The sequence below is a fragment of the Malus sylvestris genome, chromosome 10, assembly GCF_916048215.2.
Source record: "Malus sylvestris chromosome 10, drMalSylv7.2, whole genome shotgun sequence".
Taxonomy (NCBI): domain Eukaryota; kingdom Viridiplantae; phylum Streptophyta; class Magnoliopsida; order Rosales; family Rosaceae; genus Malus; species Malus sylvestris.
This window is the reverse complement of record NC_062269.1, coordinates 25,214,294-25,225,890: the sequence shown is the minus strand read 5'-3', so window position 1 is coordinate 25,225,890 and position 11,597 is coordinate 25,214,294. Positions and strand designations below refer to the sequence as shown.

The window sequence follows — 11,597 nt, the reverse complement described above, 5'->3', positions numbered from 1 at the left end:
GGTAAAATAGTAATTTTGACATCTAGTGGGAAGATTCCAGATTTTGCTAGAATCTGTGGTGTGCCACTTGAGTGGCTGAGATGAAAAGAAAATAAGAAAAAATAAAAATAAAAAATGAGATGGACGGCTGGGATGAAAAGGAAAGAAGAGAAATAAGGGAAAGAATTGAGAGAAATGAGAGAAAAGAAGGAGGGGAAAAAGGGGTCGGGTCGTATGGACCCGTGAACCCCGGCCACCCATTCGGTTTTTCCGATGGTTTTTCCGGTGAATTCCACCAAAAAGTCAATTGAAAACCTCCCCACAACCTTCCCTCTTCCTCTTACACCTCAAAAATCAAGGGTTTTGACCTTGAAAATGGGTGAATCTGCACGGTAGGGTGCGGTGATGATGTGTTCGAATCACCCAAATCCGAAACGATTTCATTAAATTACCACCATCATTAGACTCCTCTTGAAGCCTGGAACAAAGCCCAAGCACTTGTGGAGGCGTTGGAGTGAGTATGGAGGCCGAATTGGAGCACACCCAATTCTAGGGTTCTTACGGGTTTTAGAGAAATTGGAGCACTTCTTGATCAAATTGGCCTTGGTCACATGTATAAACTTTACTCTACTCATTGAGATCTTCATTTCTATAATTTTTGGTAATTTTTAAAAATAGTTGAGTTTTCCAGCAAATCGGGGCAGCCGACCGCCACCCGCGGCGGCGCGTGCGGCGGCGACCCGGCCGGCGGGCCGACGATGTCCTTTTAAGTTTAATTAGATGCCCTGATTTCATAATTGACATCCTTATGATATGGTTTGATTGTTTGAACCCAATTTCAATACGATATGTGGTTAGGTCAAAATGTGATTCGATGATCCGACTGTTGGATCATCACCAAACTTTAATGCGTCATAGAATGTAATTTTTTAGCATAGTTGGAACTGACGGGTTGGGAATCCGATGTACGGATCTTCCTAATTTGGATTTTTAAGTTTGTAAAATCAAACGTTGGTCGCCACTTGAAATTGTAATTAGTGGGGATCCGACCGTCGGATCATGATGAAATTTTAATAGGCTATTTTAGAAGCATAATGCGGACTTTAGAAGGTTACAAATCTGAAATCCAATGGGTGGATCTTCCGGATTTAATTGTATAGAATTGTGGACCTTACCTTTGACCGAGAGTTGACTTTTGGTCAATATGTCTCGAAACGTTCTGAATACTAAAATTTGTACTACGGGAGACTTAAGTGAAGTCTAGTGGACCTCCATTGGTTGGAGAGTGACTTGAATATTTGTGATATGGTTATTACTTTAATTGTTTATGTTAAAATCATTTATGAATATGAATTCGTCTTATAAATATGATTTCTATTGAAATGTGATTTTCATATATTCAGCCATAAACTTATGTTTATTAAACATGAATTGGTTTGTGTACTGATGATGATGGTGATATATGTGTGTTTAATTCTTTCTAGTAATGCGAATAATAAGTATGATAAATTTTATGGCTATGTGTTCTTAGAATCCTATTTGAAATATTATGTAGAACTTATATGCTTGTGTGATAAATTAGTTGGTGGCCATGAGAAGTTGATGGTGTAGGAGACTACGTTGTAATCCATAGAGGTGATGATGATTAGTTATACTTGGTACATTTCGATAGGCGATTATAATTTAATATGGATTCCGTTAAGTGATGTTCCGGAATCCCTCTGTTCTATGATTCCGTTGAGTGATGGTCCGGAATCATATGCTTGTTTGGATTCCGTTGAGTGATGTTCCGGAATCCCTCTATTCTGTGATTCTGTTGAGTGATGGTCCGTAATCATATGCTTGTTTGGATTCCATTGAGTGATGTTCCGGAATCCCTTTTATTCTGTGATTCCGTTGAGTGATGGTCCGGAATCATATGCTTGTTTGGATTCCGTTGAGTGATGGTCTGGAATCCTCTTTGTTGTCTTGGCTCTGGTATGTGGTTTGGATTCTGTTGAGTGATGGTCCAGAATCCCCTTTGGTATCTTGGTTCCGTTGAGAGGTCTGAAATCCCTATTTCAGAGAAGTAGGCTTGGCCTAAGGGTGTCACTCTAGCCTTAGTTTTATATATATTTGTGACAATGGTTTGAGAATCTTGTGAATTGAGTTAGAAAAGATGTTGAACGTCTGGGTGACTCCTCCAGGATTCTCTACGATTCGATTATGATTTTATCAAGTATGAATTTAGAAAATATGGGAATGATTGATATTATTTTGATCAGATTAATTATTTAATGTGGCTAGAGAATGGTTATGTGCTTCGTCGGTTCTTAAATATGACGTATGTTGGATGAAAGAGAAATCATGATTTTCATGGGGGTTTGTTATGTAGCATGAGTCCAAGAATTCCATGATATCGGGTTATAGTAAATGATGGAGGAATGCTATACCTTTATGCTTGAACTGGGTGTGATAAATATTTGTTCTTGTGAGTGTTGAACTACGAATGGCTTGATCCCAAGGGAGGGTACGTAGGCAGTCGAACGAAGTGGTTAGATGCAGCCATAAAGCTTACGAAAAATTATTGTGCATCTGGTTTTTGATTGATACTTTGTATATATTTGGGAGGCATGGTATGTTAGATATTAGGGTATTTGGTAGCGTCACGTGTCGATTTTGGGCATATGTCGGGATTGGGGCGTGACACATGCAACCCTTAAGAGCGTGATGTTCACCTTAAGTGAACTTACAATTACTAATCATAAGAAGCCCTCCTCAATTTCAGGGTGATGTTCCAACAGAAATTGCATCAAATTACTTGTCTAAAAATCCTAATGGTCGCGAATCACTAAGACAATTAGATAGTTTTAATCGTGATGATTAACAATTCAAAACTTGCATGCATAATATCATAAGTAAATTGAAAATAAACTACATATTCTTGCTAAGGCTCCTGGCCTCACCCTACTAATGGTCGTGAATCACTAAGACAATTAGATAATTTTAATCTCGATGATTAATAATTCAAAACATGCATGCATAATATCATAAGTAAATTGAAAAGAAACTACATATTCTTGCTAAGACTCGTGGCCTCACCCTAGCAAAAGAAACTAGCTACGAACAATCATAAAACAAAATATTATTAAAAACATAGAAAGAAAATACCTTGAAAATAAACTTGAATCCAAAATAGTGCATACGTTGACACGTCCCGACCCTGATATTCCCTGAATACCAGGACCGACACGTGCTGGCCGACACCCGGGGGTGACGAAAGCCATTAATTGATACAAAAGCTAAGAATAAGAAATAAATAAGGGTTAGAAATTTAAAAATAATGAGATAATAATTTAGGAACGTGCTCAGAGCATACAACTAAACCTAATCACTAAAAAGAATTGAGATAAAATTGAATGAATAAAGAAGTGGGTCCTACATCGAGAGGATCCGAAGATGCTGTTGCGGAAGTGCCATCACGCCGGGATTAGGTGACTTGAGTCTAAGTCCTGAATGGGGGCGCAAAACAAAGATGAGTGGACCAAGTTTATATATAATATAATAATAAAACAGTTATCAAGATACTAACCCCCACAGTTATATAATGAAAACTACTAGCATAATAAATGATGGATTTAATAAAAATCCTAGCATGCCAAAAATATCTCAAAAGCCATATCTCGCGGAAAAACATCGCGGAAATCAAAATATCAAACGTCTCATAAATCGTCTCGTAAACGCGGTGTGCTGCTAGTAAGATCACCGAATAAATATAACTCTCGGCCCAATGCCTGCACCTCAGTCTCTGTGCCCGTAGCTAGAGATAACTCCCTCCCGGCCCAATGCCTGTCTCCGTGTCCCTCAGCCTTTCGCTAGGGATTATTTCTCCCGGCCCACATGCCAACACCAGATCCTCGCCCCAGGCGGCATAGTGTCTACTAGGTACGCACAAATATTTACGTCTCTCATAAATACCACTTCATAGCATAGGTTACCGAATATCGTCTACGCTATAAAGAGGGGTTCAAAAACATGTTCTAGCATCCTATCGTCATCTATCAGATAGTCTACCATTTCATGGTTTTTATAGAAAATAGATATATTAAAATATAGCTCAATATAGGTCAACAATTATTTCCTCACCAAAACAACGAGACGATAATTAACATTTCAATAAATAGGCTTATCATAAATCAATTCATAAACTCGTAGGCATGCTAATCATTTATGCAATTAAACTATAAAATCATGTAATTTTAGAAGGGGTCCACTCACAGTACTTAGTTGCCAAAAGCTGCGCCACTAGCGAAGACGGAAACGTCACAATAATTGCCCCTAAGCACATAAAGAATTCAATAAATAAAACTATATAATAGAATTTGAATTTGGGAAAACGGACATTGGAAACGGATTCAGAACATCGAATTGCCCTAAGAAGGGTCCCGGACGAAAACCCGAAAAGTCAACCCTAAAGTCAACGTTGACCGGGAGTCAACGGTCAAATTAGGTCAAACGGGTTTTAGGCTTGAACTCAGATTAGGGTTTAGGGTTTTAAATACGATTAGGATCTATTGGGTTTTGGGTTTTCTAAAGTTTTTGGGTTTAAAAAGGGTTTAGGGTGAAAATGGATGGTTTGGGCTTAAACCCAAATCCATACAACTTACACACACACACACACACACACCTAATACACACACACCCACACGGGCTGCAAGCACACAGCCCACACCCACCAAAACCGGCCCTAAGGCCACACAAAATAAAAGGCTGGGCTTTAGCCTTTTAACAAAAACCGGCCCAAGGCCTTTTGGGTCTTTAAAACAATAACTAAAAATAAAAAAAATCAAACGGGCTGGGGTTTTGGGCTGAGGCAAAACGGGCTTAAGGCCCGAGGGGGAAGGGAAAGGCCGGATGGCCTGGGTTTGTTGAAAGAGAAGGCCGGAAATTCGGCCGGAAAACCACCTAACTTTAAACGGCCATAACTTTGTCAAAACTCAACGAAATCAAGCGAGACAAAAACGAAAGTTGTAGCCCTTTAAGAGAAGAAAAGAATGGTACCTCACACGACGTCTAACTCGCCGTAGTTTGGCCGGAAAATGCCTCGAAAGTCGTCGGACTCGCCGGAAACTGGGTAAGATTCAAATGAGTATAACTTCTTTAATACTTAACGAAATTGAGTGAAACAAAAAGGAAAGTTATAGTACTCGACGAGACGAAGAGATTGATACCTTACACGCCGGCCAACTCTATGTGGTTTAGCCGGAAATGGCTTCGAAAGAGGCGGTCTGCGTCGGAGTTGTCCGGGTTTTGCTGTCCTCACCGCAACTAAGAGAGAGAACGAACTGATGATGATGATGATGACGCCGTTGACGTCGGAGAGGGTGGTGTGGTGATGGGTATGCTCATGGGAGGACGAGAAGGAGAGAGACGAGGGAGAGAGAGCTCGGGAAAGGGAAACGGAAGAAGAAGAGAAAGAAAGATGAGGGCTGAGAGAGATAAGGGCTCGGGGACAAAAAAAATCAGGGGGGGTGGGCCCCTTGGGCTCACCAATTTAGGTTTTAAAACAATTTTTAAAAAAAATAAAAGAGGGGTTGGGGTGTTTCATACGTTCTCCTCCAATCCTCTCCTTCATGGCTATATAATCTTATTTATACTACTTCAAAATAAAACCTTAAAATGTCTCAGAATAAAACTAGGAAACATAATAAAATAATAAAACAGAAAATAAAAGCGTTTCCTATTTCAACTGAAATTCAGACTTCTCAGAAAATCATCATTCTGACCGACAAACTCAACTCCAATTTGGTCCCAAAAGGTTTCTTTTGAAATTTGAAGACCTCCCCTACAAATCCTCAGAATGAATCTTCCTCAAAATATGCCATCCTGACCTCCAAAATACCTAAAACGTCCAGAAACGTCACTCTCGGAAAGCTGCGCGTTGAGACTTTATTTCATCACCACGGTCAAACGACTTGGTAGAAAAATCTGAAATTTTCACATAATCATCTTGAAAGACTCACGAACCTCCTCCAATTAGAATTACTCCAAAATTCATCCGTTTGATCACTTTATGCTCAAGAGGAAATCGAATGTCCGATATTGAAAATACATAACAAATTATCAAAATGCACACAAAATAACCAATAAATTAATACTAAGAATAGGGTAAAATATATAGTAAAATAGTGACTCATCAGTTAGCGCAGACCTTGATTTGGAAGCTGTCTCCAGCGCCAAGCAGCCTTGTGCTTCAAGAATTTGCAGCCCAACTGGGAGCTCCGGTATAGACAGCAGCTTCTTGCATTTGGTTAAACGAAGGACAGACAACTGAGAAGATTGTTTGATGCTTGCAGGTATGCTAGGGATCATGGTTCCACTTAGATCTAACTCTCGTAACGATGTTAAGCAAACAAGGTGATCAGGGATTTCTAATATACTACAGTAACTGAGGTTTAGTTCTTCCAAAGAGTGCAAACCTACCCGGAACTGAGGCAACTTTTTAAGCTTTAAACAACCACCAAACGTGAGAGTTTGAAGTGAGTTTAAGTTGTAGATGGTATTCGGGATACAGTTCAGTTTTTTGCACCGGTAGAGCTGTAATGTCTGAAGCCCAATCAGATTTTCAATCGATGAGGGTAGCTCTTTAACTGCAGTTTCTGACAAGCTAAGAAAGTTTAGGTGCTCCATAGGCGCCAATATTTCTGGGAAGCATTGAAATTTTAAGCAACCAGCGAGGTTAAGTCTCTCAAGAGAATTTAACTTGCAAATGCTGGTTGGGAGACTCACAAAACGTTTGCAATTTTCCAGTTCAATTTTCTTGAGATGAGAGAGATGCTCGATTGATGAGGGCAGTACTTTTATTGCTGTCTCAGTCAACTGTAACTCTGTTATGTTCCAGGGAAGCTCCGAAAACTTGCCAAGAGATGAGCAGCCCCAAAAAGACAAATTACGTAACTTCAACTTACAACTGCTGCTTGGAAGATTCTTAAGGTACTTACACCCTTGAATATCCAAGGTAGAAATGTTTGCACTAGACCAAACTGATGAAGGCAACTCCTCTATCACGGTGTTACTTAAATCCAAGTATTCAATATTTCCTGGCATCTCCGGAAGATTTCTGAGACGTGAGCAGTATCCCAGGTTAAGAACAGTAAGCTTGTCCAGTTTCACAAAATACGAAGGAATTTCAACCAAACTTGTACATTTCATAAGATTGATATGCTTGATTTTCGGACATTGAGAAAGATCTGGGACTTCAGTCAGATGCATGGAGTGACTAAGATCCATCACTTTTAAGTTTCCAAGCTTCTGTAACAAATTAAAGAGAAATGGCAAGCATTAACAAGTTAGCCTGATTTACTTTGCCACACCACATTTTCAACACAAACGCACGCGCACACACACACATATACTAATATGTGTATATATACCTGGCCTTTATTCCAAAGTTGTTCGACACTGCTGTAGGGCATTCGAAGCTCAACAAGATTGTCTGGAGAAAATTCTGATGGCAAAGATTTTAGTTGGTATCCCACCCAGCAAAGATACCTAAGAGAATTGGGAAGAAAAACGTTTAACTCTGAGTTGCCATCACTAACATTGAGCTTGCCATAGCTATCAACATTGAGCAATCTTAGATTAAACATCTTTCTGAAGTCTGCGTGACTCAACTGTCCAATCTCAGAAATGTTAAAGGATATGCATTGAACGGCTGCAGCTCCCTGACAATCAAGAGCAAAAGTATAAATGTGAATAAAATATTGATATACTTACACACAACAAATTCAATCAGATGTTATCATCTCATAGAAAGCTCAAGATTTTTCTTGTATAAGAAAGTGAATAATTATAGTTCTTACCGTATTAGTTTTCAGTACATGATAGACATCATCCGCACTGAACAATCTACTTCGTTTTCCAGGCTCTTCAATACATTCTTCACGAACAATTTCCCTGCCCATTTCTTGGACCAGAACATGCATTTCTATAAACTTGCTTTCGGAAATTGATACGAGGGACTTATCACTGAGAGCTCTAATTCCCGCTGCACGAAAACCACAAGCATTGGACATTCTTTTTACAATATGCATAGTCTCCACTTTATGTAAACACGCTATATCAAGAAATATCTCCTTCTCGTTTTTTAATCCATCGTAACTTATTTTCAACACTTTTTGAATGTTTTTCCTTAGAAATTCTTTCACTGTGATTGATTCATCTAAACAATCTTCTTTGCTCTCGCAGCAAAGGAATGAGGAACCCAAAATTTTAAGAGCTAATGGAACGCCACCGGCATAATCTACCACCTTTTCCGCCAATTCTGTGTAATCTGTTATACGAGTGTTATATTTGAAGGCATTCAAATGAAAGAGATGAACAGCTTCATCATGTTTTAATGCCTGAACCCCGTATATCCTATCTTCTTCAACAATTTCCTTAAGCAGGCTCCTGTCTCTGGTTGTTACAATGATTCTACTTCCGGGGCCATACCGAGGATGATCTCTGCCCCCGGCTAGAAGTTCAATTTGGCTCGAGTCATTCACATCATCAAGAACAATAAGGACCTTCATACGACTGAGCCTCTCACGAACAAAGGTTGATCCAATAGATGGAGTGTCAATATCTAGATTCTTATCATCTAGTAACTTACGGAGAAGTTTATTTCGCAAGTGAATTAGTCCATCTTTTTCCTCTGATTCCACCCTAACATTTGCAAGGAAACAACAAGCTTCGAATTTAGAAAAGAGTCGATGAAATATAGCATCAGCAAGGGTGGTCTTGCCAATACCACCCATGCCCCAAATACCTACACTGCAGACATCTAGTGAATCAATGGATAATAATGATTCAATTTCCTTGATACGGCTTTCAATTCCAACGTATCCCTTCAAATCACTTGACTTTTTGCGATTTAGTTTGGCCAAAATATCATCGACAACTTTCTGAACTAAATCAGCCTCCGACCTGGCATATATGATTACGAAGGGGACAACCGAAAGTTATTTAGTACGTATATATACCTGAACTGATATTAAAATGAATCAAATGGTCACAAGTAGTATGTATGTAGAAATTAATAAAAGCTTTAAGAGTTAGTTAATTACCCGACAAGTAGTATGTATGTAGAAATTAATAAAAGCTTTAAGAGTTAGTTAATTACCCGGCTTTGTTTGAATTATCGAACCCAGATATTTTTGCTGCTTCCCTCAAAGCATCCCTCCACTTGTGCAACTTGTCCATACTGTCCTTGAAACGTTCTTCAAGTTGAGCAAATGCATCTGCATAAGTCCCCTGCTGCTTTCTTATATGTGATGGATCAATGTCGTAAAAAATGGGTATAACAAACTGCCCATCTCTTTCCTTGCATCGCAAGATATGCACAAGTTCATCAAGACACCAAGTGGAAGAAGCATAATTTTTTGAGAAAATGATTACAGAAAGCTTTGATTTCTCAATTGCCTCGACAAGGGCAGGCGCAATTTTATCTCCTCTCTCTAGTTTGTAATCAATGTAAGTTTCGATTTTCTTCCCACGCAAAGCAGCATAAAGATGGCTTGTAAAAGTATTGCGGGTATCTTCGCCTCTGAAACTCAGAAACACATCATGTTTTTCTTGAGGGAAGATGGTAGCAGAAGAAGAAGCCATATTCATTACCTGCAGAACCACACATCAAAAGGCATCCGTGTTTTGATTAAGAGATGAAATACTAAAAAGGATTAAGAGATGAAATATTAACAGGGATTAAGTTGCACCTCAGGAATCAGGATCGAATGAAGAAAGATATATCAGATAGTTAGAAAGAAGTTGCAGAAAGCATGCTTTTTAGGAAGAAACACAAGATTGAGCAGTTATGCAGAGACTAATCTATGTATGTCGATGAGGTTTGGCAACTCTTAGTCAAGACGACCATATGCAACTCTAAGTTAAGAAGTGTAAAGAAAGCGGGAGACGTATTGAAAGTCAAGAGTGAGTAATTGGGGTTATTGGTTAGATTGGTTATTAGGGTGTAGTTGTCCCTTTTACTTGTATCTTGTATAGATCTTTTCATATTTGTTTATGCTTGTAGCATTAACTCATCAGACATAATCAACGTTTGGAAATGCTTTGTCTTATTTATTTATATATTTAAATAACAGTTCAAACATACCTTTATATTTATTAGTATCTTGATTTCCTTGACAATTCAAGCAGATCTTTTGTGTGTGTGTGTGTGTGTTTTTTTTTTTTTAATCTTATTTGAATTTCTTAATTTGTTCAAAGGATCCTTTGGTTAGTAGCCATTTTATTTATTTATTTATTTTTTCTGGATTTATAGCACCAGGGGTATTGGTGAATGGTGAAGAGGTTTGTATGGGTCACGTCTCTTAAACATGTAGTGGGAAGTGAGGGTTTTGTTTTAGTGTTTTAGATAATTTGAGGAACATGTAGATACTATGATTTGTGGTTGCTTTCTTAAACCATGATAAAGTAGTCCATGTAATTTTAACATAGATATCATTTTTTATCTAATGCATAAGTATATGAAATGTTAAGACAATAATATATTGGGCGACACTCTGTGATTTAAAATGCAAAGAGAGACAATGAACCATGTTTGATATTTTGTTTGTGTTGGTTGATTTAAATTTGAGCTTTTTTGAGTTGGAATCATGTGTTTTGTTTAAGATATTATTTTTGGTTTATGAATGGTTTGCCAGTGCGTAAGTTTGCATCTTTTTTATGGTTGGATTCATGGGTTTTTCTTAAGCTTTGAAGTTCTTAGTTTTTATCAAGAAATTTAATCTGGGTTTCATTTATTTGTGAAACTAGCACTTTTTCTGTGAAAGATTTTCAGTAAATGATTGCTTATTTGGCTTTAAATTTCCAGGTTGTTCTAGACTTTGTCAACAGTGCAGAGTTGTCTTTGGCAGAGCTCGATAGCAGCTTTGGGTAAGTCTGAATTGCCAGTAGATATGATTTTTCTTTGATTTATTCATCTTCTTTCGAATTTATTTGCAAATATTTTTGAAGCCCATGTGATTTCAAAGTTCAAATTTGTTTGTAAAGTATAAGTGTGGGTGTGGACACCCAATATGACTGTTACATGTTGTTGCTATCTGGTATTTGGCAGAATTATATTGGCAACTGTCTAAATTTTGGTTTAGCTGCAGATGAAGCGAAATCAAAAGGTTATAAATGAGAGGTATAATTTAATTTTTATATTTGATGCATCGTTTGATTAAATGAATACAGTAGGAGACTTGATGTATGTGCTTTCATATGGAAAACTGATTTTTGTGTGTTTATTAGCTTGTATATACTCAATATTTATTTTAATTACAATGGAATTGACTGAAAATTATGGAGGATTAGTATAAGTTTACACACCGAAAGAAATAGAATGAAAATGTAAGTAAAGAAAAATTAGAATGTAATACATAATATCTTAGTGTGTAAGGGATTGATGACTAAATGTGCTACGTGGAGAGATTGCTTATTTCGTTAGTTAAGGGCAGCACTGGATAGAAGCATAACCAAAACCAGGTAAGAGTCACATTTTGGTTGCATTCCTATCCTAATTTTGTGTAGTGTTCACTTAGCTCTTTGTTGTTAACTATAAATTTTGCTATTTTGTTCCCTTTCGTTTTCTCTACTAG

General features: G+C 37.9%; 1 long non-coding RNA gene and 1 pseudogene across 1 annotated transcript; both read right to left on the bottom strand.

Annotated features, from left to right (window-relative positions):
• Positions 1-2,985: 2,985 nt before the first annotated feature.
• On the bottom strand, positions 2,986-5,411 carry LOC126584726 (uncharacterized). Its single transcript, XR_007610102.1, has 5 exons — positions 5,190-5,411; positions 5,020-5,088; positions 4,237-4,296; positions 3,401-3,470; positions 2,986-3,260 (listed from the first exon to the last, which is right to left on the bottom strand). It is a non-coding gene; the product is annotated as an uncharacterized LOC126584726 (long non-coding RNA).
• A 191-nt stretch (positions 5,412-5,602) lies between these two features.
• On the bottom strand, positions 5,603-9,631 carry LOC126585242 (disease resistance protein RPV1-like; annotated as a pseudogene).
• Between the last annotated feature and the right edge of the window lie 1,966 nt (positions 9,632-11,597).